Genomic DNA, 20,103 nt, shown 5'->3' with positions numbered 1-20,103 from the left:
TGGCTCTCGTCCAGCCACGTCTCAGATATCCCTACCATGTCATAATTATTTTCCAACAAAATTAATTCTAATTCCTCCATTTTGTTGGTGAGGCTTCTGGCATTAGTGTACATGCATTTTATGTATCTCTCTGTACCTCTATTCCTTCTTACTTTATTGACTGTTTTAACCCCACCCCCAATTTCTTTATTTGTGCCCAAGTCACTATCTGCACTATCTTCCCCACCTATAAAATTAATACCCTCCCCTCGAGTCCCTAGTTTAAACACTCCTCCAACCTTCTAGCCATTTTCTCCCCCAGCACACTGAGCTGTTCTCATTCCTGGACGAAGTCAACTTCCCAGCCCTGTTCTTTTTTTTTTAAAAACAGGTAACAACAATAACAATTATTATAATCACAATAATAAAGTTACAGTAAGTCCCGTAACCAGGTGTCCATTTCACTGATGAAAGTGCAAAATGAGTAACATGAGGGACTCGCCTGAAAACCCTCAACGTAGGCCCTGGGCGTGGCTACAGAGCATACAGTAAGTGATCCAGGTGTTGGACCTCGTCTTCGGCCACGCCAAACGGGTTTTTTTTCAGTGGTCAAATAAGGGGGCACTTTTGATGAGTGCAACTATTTACAAGGACAGTTTTTGGCTGCTCACAGTCCTCAGTCTACAAGTCTCTGTACCCTGACGGCTAACTACAGGCACTCATTCATTTCAGTTTACATAATAAACAATAGGCAATACCCAACTGGGTAACTATTTATACTTTAGGCATTTTTGTATTTTAATCCCTAAACCTGGCAGGGATTTGGCCTTGTGTGCTGCCGAGTGGACCTTCGTAGCACTGGGATGATACTGGTGTCTGTGCATGCACTCTCTGCTAACCTATCAGGTGTAAGTGCTGATAGATTATAAAACTGCCTCAATCTCTCTATGGGACTGGCAAGTGCACTGATTACTGGGCCTTCAGGCTCTGCTTCAACGGGTGATCCTCCTCTGACTGGGGACTCTTCCTGTTCCTGAGCAGGTTCCTCTAGGGCGCTCACAGGTTCTTCTTGTGGTTGATAGAAATGTATTACTGGTATAATAACTGCTCCATCAAGTTGAGGCCAGTCCGCAGGGAAATCTCCTAGAACTGTGTGAAGCACATCTTCCTTGGGTTCTTCCGGTGCTATAGGAGGTACTTCTTCCTCCGTTGTCTTCAGTAGACCTGGGCACACCTTCAAGTGGTCTCTTGAGACTGTTGCGGTTGTCTTACCTCCATCCTTACTAATCAGGCAGGTTTTACTGTTGTCAAACTTGGAGTTTAACATAGTGTAGGGCTCTCTTTCCCACTGGTCATCGAGCTTGTGACCTCTTCTTTTCCGCTTCAGCACTTTCTCTCCAGGTGCCAAGGGTTCTGCTGGTGCATTTTTGTTATACTGCTCTTCCTGTCTTTCCCTCACCTTGTTTAGACTGTCTTCGACACAGGTTTGTACCTTCCTGTACTGCTCTTGCCAACTTGTGTCCCAATCTTCAGTGGACGTATCTACCACTCCGAGCTCCAGGTCCATGGGCAATTTTCCAGGTCTTGCTCTCATGAGGTACGCTGGGGTACAATTAGTAGAACTCATGGGTATGTGGTTATACAGGTCCACCAGGTCAGGTAGCTTGTCTGGCCACTGGTTCCTTTCTTCCAAAGGTAGGGTTTTCAACAGGTCTATAACGATGTTGTTCATTTTCTCGCACATACCATTGGTTTGCGGATGATATGGTGTAGTTCCGATCTTCTTGCATCCATACAGGAGGCAGAATTCCTTGAATAGCTCAGTTTCGAAAGCAGGACCTTGATCTGTGAACACCTTTTCCGGATATCCATGGAAGTAGGCTTGGAATGTTCTTGCTGCAGTTTCTGCTTTCAAGTCCTTGACAGGGGCTACCACAAGGAACCGGGAATAGTGATCCACCATGGTCAGGGCATAGGAGTAGCCTGATCTGCTGGGTGACAGTTTTACGTGATCCAGAATGACAATCTCCAGGGGTTGGGTTGTTTTGATGGACTGCAAGGGTGCTTTCTGGCTGCCATAGTCTTTCCTTCGGAGGCTACAGGGTCCACAATTCCGGCACCACCTTTCTATGGAACTCCGCATTCCAACCCAATAGAACCGGTCCTTCAGCAGGTTTTCCAGCTTCTTCCAGCCAAAGTGACCTGCTTGGTCGTGGTAGGCCTCCAACACTATCTGGATATCCGTCCTGGGTACAACAATCTGCCACACCATTTCATGGGTCTTGGGGTTGACATACCTTCTGCACAGCTTCTCTCTGTAGATGAACAGCTGTCTTCTTTCATTCCACAGGTGTTTAGCTTGTGGAGGAGCATCCTTCTCCAGGTGAGAACCTTCTTGGGTTATCAGTCTTTTGATGAGGCTGACAACCGGGTCACTGTCCTGGGTCTCCTTCCAGCTGTGATGAGGTAGAGGGTTTGGTGTCCTACCATGACATCTTCTGGAGGCGTGCTGCTCATGGACCATTCCATTTCTGTGGAAAGCAGGTAGTTCAATTTCTTCGAGATCATCCACTTCATCCTCGTTGTCTGACTGGTGGGGCATTCTCGACAAGGCATCAGCATTGGTATTCTTGTGACCTGCCCGGTACTTGATTGTAAACTGATAATTCGACAGTCTGGCCACCCAACGCTGTTGCATGGCTCCCAACCTGGCTGTCTCCAGGTGTGTCAAGGGATTATTGTCGGTAAAGGCTGTGAATTTAGTTGAGGCTAGGTAATGCTTGAATCTTTCAGTGATAGCCCAGACCAAGGCCAGGAACTCCAGCTTGAAGGAACTGTAATTCTCCGGGTTCCTCTCAGTAGGGCGAAGCTTCCTACTGCATACGCAATTACCTTTTCTCTGCCGTTTTGCTTCTGGGACAACTCAGCTCCCAGTCCCTCGTTGCTGGCGTCGGTGTACAACAGGAAAGGCTGGCTGTAGTCAGGGTAAGCCAGGATTTCTTCACCGGTTAGGACTTCCTTCATTGCTGCAAAGGATTCAGCCTGCTCTTTGCCCCACTGGAATGGGGGACTTTTACCTCTCTTGAACTGTCCTACCAGGATATCTTGTAGAGGTGCTACCATTTTGGTATAGTCCTTTATGAACCTCCTGTAGTACCCGACCAGTCCCAGGAATTGCGGTACTTTTTTGATGTTTCTTGGTTCAGGCCACTTCTGGATGGCAGTGACCTTCTATGGGTCTGCTGCTACTCCCTCTGAGCTGACTACGTGTCCCAGGTACTGAACCTTCTGTTTGAGCAGGTGGCACTTGGAAGGTTTTAGTTTCATCCCATACCGGGACAATGCTTCAAATACCTCCGCCAGGTGCTTCAGATGGTCTTCATACGTCCTCGAGTACACGATAACGTCATCCAGGTACAGCAGCACTGTCTCAAAGTTCCGGTGTCCTAAGCTACACTCCATCAGCCTCTGGAACGTCCCGGGGGCGTTGCAGAGCCCAAACGGCATACTGTTGAACTCGCATAATCCCATCGGGGTGGTGAAGGCTGTCTTCTCCCGGTCTTCCTCAGCAACAGAGACTTGCCAGTATCCGCTAGTGAGATCCAATGTAGAGAAGTAATTGGCAGATTTTAGTGCAGCCAGGGATTCCTCTATACGGGGCAAAGGGTATGCATATTTATGTGTTATTCGATTAATTTGTCTATAATCTACACACATCCTCATTAGTGTTGAGCCACCCCCGTAGTGTTCGAGTTCGGTTCGGTTCGTCGAACACCCGTGTGTTCGCCGAACTGTTCGTCGAACTGTTCGTCGAACACCTTCGAACACCGTTAAAACCAATGGCAGGCAAACAAAAACACATAGAAACACATAGAAAACACCTTCAAAGGTGTCCAAAAGCTGACAAACTGCTCAGAAGACACAACTAGCACATGGAAAAGTGACAAGTACATATAGTCATGCGAAAAGAAAAGAGGTGGAGGAGTAAAAGGAGGGGGAGACACAGATATAGGCATGTCATGCCCTTCTAAAATCCAAAAAGTGAGAAGCCGACACGGCCAGTCCGCTCCTGCCCGTGCCACCTCCGTGTCGCCGGGTTTGTGCCAGAGCCGCGGTGAACCCTGACGGCCAGCCCCCCTCTCCCAATACTGGTGCCTGTCCGCTGGTGGGTCGAGCGAGCCCCCCTGTGGTGGAGGCAGCTCTAAGCTTTTTAATTTAAATTGTCTCTCTAATTTGAATAAATACACTTTAAATCCATTTACAAGGATCTATTGGAGGGCAAGTCTCATGCCAGCAGCCGCGTAATTCCAGCTCCAGTAGCGTCCACTAAAGCTGCTGCAGTTAAAAAGCTTTTATAAGGATCGAGCTCGGCTGTCCACCGCAAGGCATCCTACTGCCAGTCCAAGCCCCTATGCCTTGGGGTGCCTCCTGATGCTCTTCACTGTGTATCCCGTGGTCCCGAAGCATTTCCTTTCAAAAAATGAAGTGTCCAAACTACAGGTGGTGTAGCTTGCTTAACAGCCGGGATAATCCGCTGACTAGCAGACCCTGCTACTAGGCACAAAGTATTTCCTGGGCTAGATGCAGTTAAAAATTTGTAATTAGATACTCTCGTTGGATGCTGAGAAAGCATTCCATAGAGTTTCCTGGCACGCCATATATGATTCTCTTAAAAAGCTTGGGGTAGGGGTCTAGGGGACCCTTTTATAGCCAAAATCACGGCCCTGTATTGCAATACGTCACCTAGGCTGAAGATAAATGGAACTGTAGCACCCTGAGGGCTCGGTTGCTACAGAGGTATTGCACCTCACCCAGAGGTGTGATATCTCACTCTCAGGTAAGGATGTAGTGTGGATCAGGACCCGACACCTGCATGCAATACGCCACATTGCCGTGGGGCAGGGCGACCAATATGCCCCTGAGATGGGCACGACAGTCCCTGTCCCTGGCTGGAGTGGGGGGAGGGAACACTGAGGAAGGGGAACCCTGTAGTGCAGGAGCAGGGAGGAAGCAGTTCCTGGGTGCATTGAGAAGGGAGTATAAAAGGTGGGCACCATCTTAGTTCAGTGCAGAGAAGTCTGAGCAGAAGTGGCAGGGAGCAGGGGCTCTGCATGAGCTCTGCTCCGGAGGCGGGCCTAGTAACAGAGGCCCAGGCCTGGAAGAGGGAGAAGGAAGGAAGAGGAGCGGAGAAGGCTCCAGGAACGAGGAACGAAGGGATCTCAGGGGTGCGGATGGGCGAGTCGCCACCGCACGCCCGAATCCACCTGCGTGGAGGGGTCAGGCCAAAGGGGGAGACCGGTCCCCGAAACTAGTGGAGGCAGGAAACGACCCTCAGCTAGAAACAGGAGGCTGTGACATTTTATGTGGCGCAGCCCCTCGCTACACCCGCTAGGAAGGCACCACATAGGGTCAGGGAAACTGGCGCCAAGTTTACCAAGAGGAGGCCCGAGGCAGCCGGACAGAAGGGTTGGTAAGAAAGGCCAGACAAAGGACACACAAAGGGGGTCCTGTGAAGCACTCCAAAGTTATCTGGGAGTTGTCTGAGCCCCTCACCTGGTGAGCACAGTACGACGTGGGCAGCCGTTACCTGCAGACGTGGTCTGGATAATAAGAACTGTGAGTAAAGGCCCTGGACTGCATCACTGACTCCGTGACATTACTGCTGCTGCCCTGCACCATCACCCCCATCCTCCGCATACACTGCCCTGAGGCTATACTCCTCCCGTGGGGAGTTATGCTACGCTCTGCTGCACCCACAACACCAGCCTCAGCGGTCTGCCCTGGAGTGGCGGTTCACTCTGACCGCAATCCACGGGTGGCGTAGTCGGACATTTAAACATCAAAACCACATAAATAGTTCCGCCACTGGTTTGACCGCCCTGAGCCACGGAACCGGGTTGCCGCCACGGAGACTACAACCACCAGCATCCACCAAAAAGGGTCCGGCTCCGGGTGTCCCAAGGCCCATGGGGTGCGTCAGAACATTTTCATCACCTTTCACAATCACCAATGGGACAAGGCAGGGATGTCCTCTGTCCCCTCTCTTATACATCCTAGTGATGGAGCACCTGCTCTCATCAATTCGCCATAACCCCAATATTAGGTGGATTGAGGTGGGAGGCACCGAGTACAAGTGCTCTCTATTTGCTGATGATGTCCTAGTATATATCACTCAATCACATATATCCATCCATGCTGTTATGGCTGAAATAGATCACTTTGTTACATGGTCAAATTTTAAAATCAATGCAGCGAAGTCTGAGGCCCTCGATGTCTACCTCCCCAAATCCATATAGGATTCAATCCAGTCCAACTTTCCCTTTGCCTGGCCCTCACAGGGTATCAAATACTTAGGAATTCCTATTCATAGAGACCTCTCCCATCTATGTTATCTTAATTTTGGGCCCTTTATTGAACAACTCCATACAGACCACGGCTGGCAAGTTAGAACTGTAAGATTCACTACGTGAACCACTGGTGTTTTGTGGAAAAGCACATGTACACTGTGTTCCAAATTATTATGCAAAAAGTGTTTAGGAGTGATAAGGGAAGAATTTGTTTGTTTGTCAGTTAAACTCATTGATGGTGATGTGTGTCAGGGCTCTTTATATCACTGTAAGCAATTGCAGACACCTGTGCTAATTAGTTTGGCAGGTGTGTCCAATGAAAGGCAAGACTACTTAAGAAGGCTGTCTCACATTATTAAGCAGCCTACATTTTCTGCCAAAATGGGAAAGAAAAAGGATGTGTCGGCTGCTGAGAAGCAACAAATTGTGGAGTGTTTAGGTCAAGGCATGACTACAATCAACATTGTGCGATGATCAGGATGAAGTGTCTTGGCAATCAAGAAGTATGTAGCTGATTCACAGTACACACGTGTGCGTGCTGATAAGGGCAAATTGAGGACTCTTTCCTACAGGCAATTACGTCAGGTTGAAAGAGCAGCGGCAAAAAAGCCTTGTCATAGCAGCAGACAAGTTTTTGAAGCTGCTTGTGCCTCCAACGTCCCCCGAACAACAAGATGCAGGGTCCTTCAGAGGTTTGCAGCTGTGCATACGCCATCCTGTCGACCTCCTCTATCCACTTCACACAAGCAGAAGCGGCTCCAGTGGGCCAAACATTACATGAAGACTGATTTCAAAACTGTTTTGTTCACGGATGAGTGCCGTGCAGCGCTCGATGGTCCAGATGGATGGAGTGGAGGATGGCTGGTTGATGGACACCCCACGCAAACACGGCTACAGCGCCAACAAGGAGGAGGTGGAGTAATGTTTTGGGCTGTAATCATGGGGAGAGAGATTGTCGGCCCCTTTAGGATCCCTGAAGGCGCTAAAGATGAACTCCATAATGTATGTGGATTTTCTCAAACAGCACTTCCTGCCATGGTTCAAGAAGAAGAACCGTGTATTTCACAGCAAGATCATTATTCTGCATGATAATGCACCATCTCATGCTGCACATAAAACATCTGCATCTCTGGCTGATATGGGCATAAAAGGGGACAAACTTATGGTGTGACCCCCATGCTCCCCTGACCTCTACCCCATTCAGAACCTTTGGAGCATCATTAAAAAGAGTGTCTATGATGGCGGGAGGCAGTTCACATCTAAGCAACAGCTCTGGGAGGGTATTCTGTCCTCATGCAAAACAATTGAAGCAGAAACCATCCAAAACCTGACAAATTCAATGGACGAGAGAGTTCAGAAGCTCCTTTCGAACAAGGGGTCCTATGTGAAAATGTAACATCACCTAGAATAAAGTTTTGAGTTGAAAACTGTTTGATTTCAGTTTCTAACAACCTGCTAATGCTTATAATTTCAAAAATGACCATTTTTTTGGTCTTTATTAAAATGAAAAGGTTGATCAAAAAGTTTGGGGGATCTAAGAGTGTGGCAACCCAGTAGTCATGATTACTTCGAATTCTGACAATATGAGGGTCATGCTGCAGATAGTGCAGCAAGAAGGCACTTATGTGTCTTGCGCATCTCGGAGCCCCAAAATTATTTTCCGGGCTAGATGCAGCTAAAAATTATTATTAATTTTAAATCTGGTGAAGCTTTAGTATAGATGGCCTAATAGGATCAGTGCTGCACACTGCTACAAAGCCCAAATTATTTTCCAGTCAAGATACAGATAAACATGATTAGTAATTTTAAATCTGGTGGAGCTTATTATAGATGGCCTAATAGAATCAGTGCTGCACACTGCTACAAAGCCCAAATTATTTTCCAGCCAAGATACAGATAAACATGATTAGTAATTTGAAAGCTTAAAACGGTTGGTAGGGTGATTTTAACCAATCATCAAGCTTTTACTCTCCCCAGGATGACACAGGGGTAGAAAAGTCGTTTCGGATCCATGATTTGTTCATCTTTATGAACGTGAGTCTGTCTACATTATCAGTGGAGAGCCGCGTGCGCTTATCTGTCAGCACACCACCAGCAGCGCTGAACACACGTTGAGACAGAACGCTGGCTGCGGGGCTTGACAAGATCTCCAAGGCGTAAGTGGCTAGCTCCGGCCATTTATCCAGATTGGAAGCCCAAAAAGAGCAAGGGTCCAGTGACACAGTCGTGGCTTCAATGTTTACTTGGAGATACTCCTGTACCATCGTCTCTAGGCGTTGACTATGTGTCAGACTTCTTGTCTCCTGTGGCCTTGCAAAGGATGGGCTAAAAAAGTGGTGAAATGATTCCGCAAAATTGATGTTACCAGCAGATACTGTGGTTCTGTTACGGTTTGAGTGCTGAACACTTGACGGTCCCACGGTTGGCAAGTTGGAACTGTGAGATTCACTACGTGCACCACTGGTATTTTGTGGAAAAGCACATGTAAGATTCTGCAACAGTCTCTGCTGATACTCCTGCATGCGTGCATCCCTTTCTATGGCAGGAATAATTTCTGCAAATTTACTTTTGTACCGGGGATCTAACAGTGTGGCAACCCAGTAGTCAGGATTATTTCTAATTCTCACAATTCGAGGGTCATGTTGCAGGTAGTGCAGCAAGAAGGCACTCATGTGTGTTGCGCATCCAGGAGCACCAAGTCCCTGTTGTGTTGGTGGCGAGGTAACAATCATGCTTCCTTCCTCTGTCCTCTCCCCCCAACCTCGCACAACAGAAATGTGATCAAGGTCTCCCTCATCTGATGAGTCTTCCATCAGTTCGTCCTCCACTTCTTCCTGGGCTCCTGCACCTTCCTCACTAGTTTGGCTGCTACCATGCGCCCTGGTAAAACCATCTCCCCCACCCTCATATGCCTGCCGCCTTGGTGCTGCTGACCGTCTGGACCTTGCAGATGTTAGCCCTTCCGCATACAACTCCTCCTCCTCTACTTCCTCCACCTCCTCTTGTGCCACCACCTGACTCCGAATTCTGTTTAACATGTGCTCCAGCATGTAAATCACCGGAATAGTCATGCTGATAATGGCATCGTCAGCACTAAACATCTTCGTTGCCATTTCAAAACTGTGCAGAAGGGTGCATAGGTCCCTGATCTGAGACCACTCCTCCAGCGTGATTTGCCCCACCTCTGGATCTCGTTGGCCCAGGCTATACGTCAGAACGTATTGCACCAGGGCTTGTCGGTGCTGCCACAGTCGCTGCAACATGTGCAGAGTTGAATTCCACCGGGTAGGCACATCGCATTTTAGCCGGTGAAGTGGCAGGCCCAACGACTTCTGTAGAGATGTAAGTCGCTGAGCTGCGGGATGCGAACGGCGAAAGTGAGCACACAGCGACCGTGCCCTCTGCAGAAGGCCATCTAGTCTGGGATAGTGGGCTAAAAATTGCTGGACAACCAGGTTCAACACGTGAGCCATACAAGGCACGTGTGTGACATTGCCCCGGCGAAGGGCCGCACCCAGGTTTGCAGCATTGTCGCACACGGCCTTCCCTGGTTTCAGGTCCAGTGGAGACAACCATTCATGAAATTGGTTCTCCAGAGCTGACCACAACTCCTCAGCTGTGTGACTCACATTTCCCAGACATTTCAATGTAAAAACCGCATGATGACGTTGAGCCCTACTGCCAGCATAGTAAGGAGGTGTGCAGGATCCCTTCTGCGCAGTTAGAAAGCTTGTGGCATGACCAGACAGGCTTTGGGTGCAGGTGGAAGACCGAGAGGAGGTTGAAGAGGCAGAAGCAGTGGAGGAACTTTGACATAAAGAGGATTGACGCACAACTCGTGGGGACGGCAAGACTTGGACAGCAGCCCCTTGTCCTGCTGTCACCATAGTTACCCAGTGCCCAGTCAGCGACATGTAACACCCCTGTCCATGCCTACTCGTCCAAGTGTCTGTGGTGAAATGCACCCTGTCACACACAGAGATTCTCAAAGAAGCGGTGATGTTGTGTGCGACATGCTGGTGGAGCGCAGGCACACCTTTCTTTGAGAAGTAGTGCCGACTGGGCATCTGGTACTGGGGCACTGCGACAGACATAAGGTCTCGAAAATCCTCTGTGTCCACCAGGCGGAAAGGCAGCATTTCTGTAGCCAAGAACTTGCAGATGGTGAAATTCAACCTCTTAGCTTTCTCATGGCTAGGAGGAAATGGTCTTTTACTTGTCCACATCTGAGGGACCGAGGGCTGGCTATTGTGCTTAGACGGGGTTGATAAGGGTGTCCCCGGCAAACTGCCGGTCTGTGAGGAAGATGCAGGCGGACATGTTAGGTTGCCTTGATCCAAAGGTGGTGCTATCGATGTCGGACAGCGCTCAACACCAGCTGGTGTTACCACCTCCAAAGAAAATGATGACCTGCCAATCACGCTGGCTGTTGCGGGTAAAGAGGTGGCAGGTCTGCGCCCCAAAACAGGTGTGACTGCTGTCCCCCCAGTCACAGAGGATGAAGAGGCCGCGGATGCACAAGATATGGCAGACGGTGGTTGGCCCGGCCGGCTAGGCCGCATTGTAGCACACTGAGCTTCCCACTGCAACTTATGCTTCATGTCCATGTGCCGGTTCATGCATGAAGTACTCAAACTATGTATTTTTTGGCCTCTACTTAGCTGTGGCTGACAAATGTTACAGATAACACGAGTTGGGTCATCTTTATCGATCTGAAAAAATGCCCAGGCTATGCAAGGCTTAGCACTCATGCGACCTGAAGAGCCACCACGACTTGTGGTGAGAGGCAGAGTTGTGTTTGAGGATGCAGTTGTTGACGTGCTTCCAGTACTACGTCTCTGTCCAGGAAGGCGCAACCTGACCTCGTCGTCACTAGCATCTTCCTCCACCTCCTCTGCTGACCTCATCTCTTGGCTGACTGTGGGTTGACAGTAAGTGGGATCTCCAACCTCATCATCATCACCCTGTGCGTTATCACACCCGTCGTCCTCAGAGCCAACCTGTTCCTGCCCTGACAAAAAACTAAAGTTGTCGCTCCAATCAGGTATTTGAGTCTTATCATCGTCTTCCTCATTGTCTCCACCAACAGGAGTTACAGTTTGGGAATGAGGGTCTACATTATGGTCAGAACCTTCTGCGTCTGGTCCTGGATCCGACTCATAAAGATTCTGGGCATCAGTGCAGATCATTTCCTCGTCTGGATTCACAGAAGCGCTGGAGTCGACCTCTGATTCCCAGGCTATAGTATGAGTAAACAGCTCTGCAGACTCAACCATCTGTTCTACCTCATACTCAGACGGGCAGCTGGAGATTTGGGAGCTGTGAGGAAGCAAGTGCGATTTGGGTGACACCTTTGAGGACTGGAGTATTTGTGATGTTGGAGTTGATGTGGAGGAGAGCCCACTTAAAGGAGCACTTGATATCCGTTGAAGCACCTGCTGTTTTTTTGCCTCATCTGGAATTTGTAGCGATTGGCGTGGCCGTAAGAAAGGGATCTTATCACATTGTCCGCTAAAAGAAGTAGACATTTTAGTTTGGCTGGAAGATGGTCTTTCTTCTGCAGATGTTACTGTTGCTTTAACACCTACCCCACGGACACAACCTTTTTTCCCCTTCCCAACACGCCTATTCCCCTTTCCACCAGCAGCAGGCCTTTTTCCACTCATTTTGGTGGTTAACTAATTCACAACTCTGGAGTTGTTTGCACAAAAAAACAATGGATGGGAACCGAGCAGAGCTGAGTGGCCAAACTGTGGTATTAGGCCAAAACTATTGGCTGGGTTAGATGCAGAAAAAAATTATATTCAATTTGCAACCTGATGGAGGTCAGTATAGATGGACTAATAGAGAAAGTCCCACACACAGCTAGAAGCCCAATATTTTTTCAGAGGTAGATGCAGAAAAAAATATATTCAGTTTGCAACCTGATGGAGGTCAGTATAGATGGACTAATACAACAAGTCCCACACACAGCTAGAAGCCCAATATTTTTTCAGAGGTAGATGCAGAAAAAAATATATTCAGTTTGCAACCTGATGGAGGTCTGTATAGATGGATTAATAGAACAAGTCCCACACACAGCTAGAAGCCCAATATTTTTTCAGAGGTAGATGCAGAAAAAAATATATTCAGTTTGAAACCTGATGGAGGTCTGTATAGATGGATTAATAGAACAAGTCCCACACGCAGCTAGAAGCCCAATATTTTTTCAGAGGTAGATGCAGAAAAAAATATATTCAGTTTGCAACCTGATGGAGGTCAGTATAGATGGACTAATACAACAAGTCCCACACACAGCTAGAAGCCCAATATTTTTTCAGAGGTAGATGCAGAAAAAAATATATTCAGTTTGCAACCTGATGGAGGTCTGTATAGATGGATTAATACAACAAGTCCCACACACAGCTAGAAGCCCAATATTTTTTCAGAGGTAGATGCAGAAAAAAATATATTCAGTTTGCAACCTGATGGAGGTCAGTATAGATGGACTAATACAACAAGTCCCACACACAGCTAGAAGCCCAATATTTTTTCAGAGGTAGATGCAGAAAAAAATATATTCAGTTTGCAACCTGATGGAGGTCTGTATAGATGGATTAATAGAACAAGTCCCACACACAGCTAGAAGCCCAATATTTTTTCAGAGGTAGATGAAGAAAAAAATATATGCAGTTTGCAACCTGATGGAGGTCAGTATAGATGGACTAATACAACAAGTCCCACACACAGCTAGAAGCCCAATATTTTTTCAGAGCTAGATGCAGAAAAAAATTATATTCAATTTGCAACCTGATGGAGGTCAGTATAGATGGACTAATAGAATGATGCTATGCCCAAAAGAGTTTACTTCACTAGGTGCAGTAAAAAAATTGGTATTCTATACACAGGTGGTATATCTTGCAACACAGATAGGCTACTCCACTGACTAACACACTCTGCAATAGGCCAAAAAGGATTAGCTTTGCTAGATTCAGCCAAATGCTGTGAAAAAAACTTGCACAGCACTGGCACAGACCTGCCTGGCAAAAACTGATAGGAACTGATGTAACCTAGTCCTGAAAAGGACTCCAATTACAATTAGTCTTTACTCCCACAATCTATCTATTTAAGAGCACAGACCTGCCTGATAAAAGTCGTAGGAAATGCTGTAACCTAGTCCTTAAAAGGACTGCAATCACAACTATTCCCTACTCCCAAGCTATCTGTAGATTTGTGCGAAAATTGGCTTGAAATTAACAAGGTATAGCGCACACAGCAACAGCGGTGCCGTCTAACACGCAGCTGCAGCAGTGAGAAAATGGTGGCGACGGGGAAAATGGCTTGGTCTTATAGGGCAAGGACATGTGACATACACTGCCAATGACACATGCCCTTGCTTGTGTGAAAAAAAGCACTTCGCTCCGTGTGTGTGCTGCTGATAGGCTGACAGATTGCACCTCCCCACTGTAAATGCGGGAAAGAGAAAAAAAAAATGGAGATCTTCATTGTTCCTGCAGAGATCCATCCCCTGCCCCTCCCCCCACCCCGCTGTACACTCAAACTGCGTATTAACATTAATTTTCATCATTACTGAGAAAAAATCCAGTTATGATTTTGGTGCACGAACAGTTATCGAACATAACCTCGAACAGCCGAATTTTTCTCAAATTGTTCGTGTTCGCCGAACGGCTCGAACACCGCCCAAAACAGCTCGAATTTGAGATTGGCGAACAGTTCGAGTAGAACAACGCTCATCTCTAATCCTCATGCTACCGTCCTTCTTTCTGACCAGGACCAGGGGAGCTGCCCAGGGGCTACAGCTATCCCTTGCTACCCCTGCCTTTTTCATGTCATGCAACATTTCCTTGGCTTTTTGGTAATGTGCTGGTGGTATGAGTCTGTAACGCTCCTTAATGGGTGGATGATTACCGGTGGGTATGTGGTGTTGTACCCCTTTAACCCTTCCAAAATCAAGTGGGTGTTTACTAAACACTTGTTCATATTCCTGAACCACTCTGTAGACACCGTGTTTTTGATGGACAGGAGTGGCGTCAGTTCCAACATGGAGCTGTTGACACCAATCCTCCAGCTGAGCTTCGGAGTCATTGTCCTCCACTGTATCTGATGGGGTCAAGGATTCCACTGTGTGTATGGCATCATTATTCACAGTATACAGTCTGGCAACAGTGGCGTATCTTGGCAATTTAACTTCCTGCTCCCCACAATTTAGGAGACGTACGGGTACCCTTCCATTGCGTACATCAACTACCCCTCTAGCAGTTAGGAGTGTAGGTCTGTGTTCTGATCTGATGGGCTCCACTACCGCCTGGTAGTTCTGTCCCTTGAGACCTATTGCTGCCCTACACCAAATCAGCATTTCACTCATTGGGGGAATCACAATGGGTATCGGGTCTGTCACCCGTACATTACCAATCTCACCACCTGTTAGCTTTACCTGTTGCTGGTACAGGAGGGCTCGAATTTCTTTCTGGAGCACCTTCCTCTGCCCTGGTTTGGCAGTGTCAGCAATCTGTTGGAGTAAAAACAACACTTCTCCCAAACAGTTACCAACAATATTTGTACCAAGTATCATATACGGATTGGTATCGCCAGGGTTAGATTCTATGACAATTAGTCCTTGGTCTTTTAGTTCCACTCTCCCCACCTTCACTGTCACGTCCTTAACCCCTACTAGGTTAAGAGGAAGGCCATTAGAGGCATACACAGAGAGGTTCGGGGCTGGCGGGTGGAGTTCATCTATGGACCAGTACCTTTTGTAGAGGACATCAGGTATGATGGTTACCTGTGAGCCGGTGTCCAGTAATGCTGGTGTTGCTATGCTGTCCAGCACGATGGACAGGAAAGGCCTTCCTCCTACAAACCGGTCGTACCAGCTGGATGGGCCTGGTTGATCTACTCCTGGGTGTCGGCCCTTGGCCCCAGGGTTGGCCCGTTTAAAGGACAGTTCCGCGCGGTGTGGCCTGCCTTGTGGCAATGGTAGCAGATGAAGTCTCCTGGAGGGCGACGTTGGTCGTTAGTCCTCCCACGAGGTGGCGTTGTCCTCCTTCTTCTCCACATCCAGGGGACATCTTCAGGACAGTCGGCGAGTAGGATCCTTCCTTCCGGATCAGGCTCCATCTGTAGCTGCAGGGTGCTCAGGACAGTGGCCAGGGTTTTACTTAGCTGACGCACTTCAGAGCGCAGGCTTCCAGCTCGCTAGGGGGCACTGTTTGCATTTTTGTTTCAGCCGTTAATGAAGGAGCAGTGGGTGCTGCGGGCACTGGGGTGGCCCCACCCTGGTAACGCTGGATAGCAGTATCTGATGGTTCCAGGGGCTGCAGACCCTTAATAGCCATGTCCTTCAGGGCGTCAAAGGTGGCATTTGGATGATCTAAGGCCCACCACCGTACGGTTCTGCTCTCCTCCTGAGACCTCAACCCCCGGATGACCTGTTTTGTCAGCATTTTGTCCTCACCATGTATGCTGGCTGGACTAACCTGTTTCAGGGTCCACAGGGCTTCCTGTAAGCGCCAGGCATTGTCCCGGATACTGTCCTCAGGTTTCTGGGTACAGTGGTAGAACCTCATCCGGAGATATGTCTCAATGCGGTTTTCAAACACAGTTTGCAGTCTCTTAAAGATAAGTGTTACTGATTCCTGGTCTGCGGCTGGCCAGGTTTCGACTTCCCGCTCTGCGGCACCAGTCAATTGTCCCAGCACAACAGCGGCTCTCTGCTTACCAGTCATTGAGTACATATCCAGTACACCGCATATTTTCCTTTTGAATCCAGACAGGGTGTCTGGTTTGCCGTCATACTGGGGAAGCCATTTTGCTCCAGGGATATACGGCAGGGCCATGGGTATCAACGGAGTCACGACCCCTGCTGGTTGGGCGTCCGCTCCGGCCTGAGCAGCACCGGGCGCAAGTTGAGCATCAGGAGCGTTAACCGGTGCTCCGGCGTTTTGCTGGTCGTCGGCCATGGTTGCACCACCCTAGTAAACCGTAGCCTACCTTCTTTTCTTTTTTCGGGTAGGCCGCAGCTCCGCAGACGACGGTCTCCTTCCAGGACCTGATGCATCCTGGTGCTGCGCAGAGCGCGAGGCGGGGCTTGAGCTTCGCACGCTTCCAACATTCACGCCTCTCTGGTTCCCGCGGTTACGCCCCTCTTCTTCCCTCGCGGCGACGCGGTAATGGCGGCGATGTTCACCACAGTTAAAACACAGTTCAATACGGCACACAGTACCCGGTGGCAACGGGCACAAAATCCTGTTTGTGACGCCAGGAAAGAGAGCTGTGTCACCCAGGGGGAATATAGGGGACTCGGTACCCGGGCCTTTTACCTTGTTTAGGAGGTCACGGCAGTCGGCTCCTGGGCCCGTACTCTGGGTCTCTCTTTAAAAAGGGGTTTTAGTATACAGTTTGTCTCGTGACGCCACCTGTGGTTTCCGGTAATGTTTACCAGCGCTGCTGCAGACCTCCGGGGGTGATGGGATGGCAGCTGGGATGTTCTTGCTCCCCACAGGCGGAGCGGGCCCCCGGGGTAGTGTAGGTGCAGATGGTGGTGATGCTGGGGCTTGTAGTGCAGGCGAGATGGCGCAGCAGGAGTAACTGACAGAAACAGGGGATTCACTTCAGTACCTTTACTGGTGCGGATGTCAGGTACGGTCCAGGGTACTCGGTAGGAAGGGTGCACTTCAGGACTTCTCCCCAGTGAGCGGGTATAAGGCCTCCTGGTCTGTGTCTCCCTTTCTCTAAGCTCCTGGCCAGCCTGCAACTGGGCCTAGTTTCTGTGTCGTGCTGTTCCTTCACCTCTCGCTTGGTAGTAGGACCTTTTTCTGGAAACCACTATCCCTGGACGCCGGGGCCTTCGTGGTTCCTAGTCCTGTCAAGAGTTTAGCTTCAGGTTGACCAGGGACTTGTAGTCCTCCTGGTATGCCGGTGATCCCTACTGGGTATAAAGGACCCTGTAGGCGTGGACCCGGTGTCCGGTTCGTGTCTTGGGGTGAGCCTATGATGCTCCTCTGCCCCCTCAACTCCTCTCTCCTCTCCTCTTTGCCTCCGGCCACACTCGGGGCCCTCAATACAGCAGCAGCAGACGTGCTGTGTCTTAACTGCTCTCAGTGGCAGCACACTCTCTGAGCAACTAACTCTGACTGAACTGCCTGGCTCTACCCTCCATATATATATCCCTATCAGGGCTCCCTCTGGTGGTATGAGGTGGAAGGGTGGAGGTGTTTGTTTGTAACGAGGGCCTCTTGTGGAGAAGTCCATCCATGCACCCTTTTGGGTCCTGTGAACAGCAGGGTGCCACAATTGCAGTCGACAACAAAATGTCTCTGCACTATGATCCTAAACTTCCTTCTCCCTTATCCTTTTGCAGACCAGACACCCAGAAGGGGAGGAGAGGAGCAGGGTCGGACTGGGGTGTCTGGGGCCCACAGGGGGAATTGACCCTAGGGGCCCACCTTACAGCTATATGCAAATACCCGTTAGCCGTTATTCCTGTTATAGTGGAGCGTCAACTGTAAATCACAGGCGGCTCCTGCACATTTACTGTGCACCACCATAACTTGACAGAACACTTTTATCCTCATTTTAAAATGCAGCCGCAGGTGGGACATCTGACCGCAGCCTCATTCATTCTCTTGGGGGGCTTCCAAAAAAAAAAGAGCAGCGCTCACAGCCACCGAGGGAATGAATGGATCGGTGGTCGAGTTGCACATGATCTCCAGTCTAATGGGGATAAAAGCTTCACACATTCTGCTGATTGGCTCCCAGCAGACCCCCAGCAATCAATAACTTATCACTGATCCCGTGGAGAAGTGATTACTTGTTTTCACCCAAGAACCCCTGTGAGTGCATCTCTGCCGCTGTGTTCCAAGTATTTAATCGCTAAGGCCACGGCCCCACTATCAGTATTTGGTCAGTATTTTTTCTCAGGAGTGGGAGCCAAAACCAGGTGAGGAACAATCAGAGAAAAGGTATAATAGAAACAAGTCACCAATTCTGCAATTATCACCCACTCCTGGTTTTGGCTCCCACTCCTGAGAAAAAATACTGACCAAATACTGACCAAATACTGATGGTGTGGCTGTGGCCTAATGGAAAAAATCTTCTCCTATTTAATATCAGCGAGATCATATGACTGCCATACACATTCTTCTTTTGTGATCAGTTTTTTATGGGAGCAATAGTGCAAACAGCATGTTCATGCCCCATATCAAAATGGCTGCTGTGAGCACTGTGCGCGTGGTGGACGTCCGGGATGGATGGGGATGAGAGCGAGTCATAAATGGCAACAAATCCTCCAGTGGCACGCATCGGATCACGGGTGCGCATGCGTGCTCGCAATTGTTAATAATCAATGGCAGCTGAATATGGATAATTTATTGCCCCCACTCCTCCTCACACCACACTCCCTGATGAAGCAAGGAGCGTTGGAATGGTGTGAGGGGACTGGGGTATGTCTCCATGCATATAGCCCCCCATGTGTCCAGCCTGCTCCCCCATATATCAATCCAGGCCCCCATGTGACCAGCCTGATCTTTCCCCCCATATATCAATCCAGGCTCCCATGTGTCCAGCCTGATCCCCCCTCCATATATCAATCCAGGCCCCCATGTGTCCAACCTGCCCCCCCATATATCAATCCAGGCACCCATGTGTCCAGCCTGCTCCACCCATATATCAATCCAGGCCCCCATGTGTCCAGCCCGCTCCCCCTTCATGTGTATAGCCTGCCCCCCTTCATGTGTCCAGCCTGCTCCCCTTTCATGTGTCCAGCCTGGCCCTCCATACACCCATTCAGGCCCCCATGTGTTCAGCCTGCCCCCCCTTCATGTGTCCAGTCTGCTCTCCTTTCATGTGTCCAGCCTGGCCCTCCATATACCCAACCAGGCCCCCATGTGTTCAGCCTGCTCCCCCTTTATGTGTCCAGCCTGCTCCCCCTTCATGTGTCCAGCCTGGCCCGCCATATACCCATCCAGGACCCAATGTGTCCAGCCTGGCCCCACATATACCCACACAGGCCCCCATACGTCCATCCAGGCCCCCCCACCCCATATACCTATCCAGGCCCCCCATGTGTCCAGCCTGCCCTCCCCCAAAAATCCATTCAGGTCCCCATCCCATTTTACATCCACACATAGAAAAAAAAAAAAAGATTCCCCTTACCTTCCTAAGCTCCATGCAGTGTCCTCCTCTGCATAGATCCAGCTCGCTCATAGCAGAGGCCGGCAGCTGACTCGTGATCTCCCGTCGCAGCAGGCGCATGACAATGACATCATACTCCGGCCAGCGAAGTGAGATGCACAGCTTCAGCTGCTTCACCTGGACGTGTGCCGTGGTGGTTCAGGTAATGAATGCCGCATACACGCGTCCCTGCACATACGTTGCCTGCTCTTTTAAAGGGCCCGTGCCCCTAAAAACTGCAGGCTTTTTTTTTTTTTTAATCCTCTTCTTCCTCCTCTCGTCTGCAGGAAAGGCCCACCGGGAATTTCCCCGGAACCCCGCCAGGCCAGTCCGACCCTGGAGAGGAGACATCACACCCATGGAGCAGATCCCACCCACATTTACTGTAGTCGTAATGCGAGCTAGCATTAATCTAGGTTTTCATGGCAAATTCCAGAAGCTGCTCCCCCTTTAAACCTTGAAACGATCAAAATTTTTTACATTATTTTTCATATTTTATACCATTAAAAAAATACTGTTTTTTTAAAAGATTAATACCTCAATACTTTACAATATTTCAATTGTTGTGAAAAATGTTTTCAAATGACACATTCCTTTTAAGTCAAAT

This window comes from Phyllobates terribilis, unplaced genomic scaffold, assembly GCF_046119375.1.
Source record: "Phyllobates terribilis strain yellow unplaced genomic scaffold, ASM4611937v1 Scaffold_11__3_contigs__length_659146591, whole genome shotgun sequence".
Classification (NCBI taxonomy): domain Eukaryota; kingdom Metazoa; phylum Chordata; class Amphibia; order Anura; family Dendrobatidae; genus Phyllobates; species Phyllobates terribilis.
Note: the sequence above shows the minus strand (reverse complement) of the source record.